This window comes from Echinops telfairi, unplaced genomic scaffold (assembly GCF_000313985.2).
Source record: "Echinops telfairi isolate 266 unplaced genomic scaffold, ASM31398v2 ScPeMD7_7475;HRSCAF=8513, whole genome shotgun sequence".
NCBI classification, from domain to species: Eukaryota; Metazoa; Chordata; class Mammalia; order Afrosoricida; family Tenrecidae; genus Echinops; species Echinops telfairi.
In genome coordinates, this window is record NW_022111379.1 from 23,710,712 (window position 1) to 23,712,004 (window position 1,293).

A 1,293-nucleotide genomic window follows, 5' to 3' on the forward strand; every position below is an offset into this window, starting at 1 on the left:
GCTGCTCCCCAGGAGAAAGATGAACTTGCTTCTCCTCTAAAACTGTGCGGCCTCTGCAACCCAAAAGAACAGTTCTTCTCTGTCCTGTGGAGTCAGTGTAAGTCAGAACCAACTTGATGGCCATGGGATTGCTTGTTTTCAAGTCTCTGGCATGGAAATAAATCCATGTGTTCAGAAGAATAAAAAGAGTAGATTACTAAGGATATAGTGGGAGTCTGTAAAGATATAAAAGATTAGGCTCTAGGCTTTCTGGAGAAAGATGATATATGACCTTGTAAATTTGGGGGAGAGGTTTAGAATGCATGCTTAGTGGAATAAATAGGTACTTGGGGAGGGGTGATACAAGCTAATTTATGGATTCAAAATATCATTCTGATGGCTAACAGATAAGAGTTCAACTTGGAGAAACAAGCATGGAACCAGTCTAACTGGTTAGGATGGAAACAAAGTGCAGACTTTCTTTTATATTTTCAATAAAATGAAAACAGCAAAATTTGTTTTTTTTCCTTAGTATAAGGAGGGAGAGATTGTTAAGGACATTAAAAAGAGGGGGAAATGTAAGAATAGAAGGCATTGATCAAGACATTGAAAACAAAACATAACAAAAGTCGCCATGGAGTTGAGGCCATAGAGTTTTCAATGGCTGTCAGTCTGAGAATAGATAACCAGGCCTTTACTGCAAGGAGCTTCTGTGTGGACTTGAACCTCCACTAACCTTGCAGTTGGAGCTGAGAGCATCAAACCTCTGTCTTCTCTGTACTTGTGCAGGTATTTCTGAACCCCTTCACCAAGACCTAGTCACATGGAAGTGTGGTGGTTGTCAGGGGCTGAAGCAGGTATCACTGGGATCTTACCCAGTTGCCATGTCTTTACTATTCCTCTCTTGTCTTTTTCTTCTTACTTAATCTCTTCTCCTTCCTCCTCTTCTTTTCCTTAGTTTTATTTCTCCCATGTTACAAATGTTATAAGGAGTAACTTTACATTCTATGACATACTTTTTATCGAGCCTAAAGTAAAACTATAGCCAACTGAAGGATTAGTTAGCATATATATATATATGATATATAAAATTCTGGGGTTTTCTGGTGGGGGGTACCTCCATGTGTGTGCGTGCTGTGTTTTACAACTTTTATTTTAATCATTTTATTAGGGGTTCATACAACTCTTATCACAATTCACACATACATCAATTGTATAAAGCACATTTATACATTCATTGCCCTCATCATTCTCACAAAAATTGCTCTCCACTTAAGCTCCTGGCATCAGCTCCTTATTTTTACCCCTCCTTCC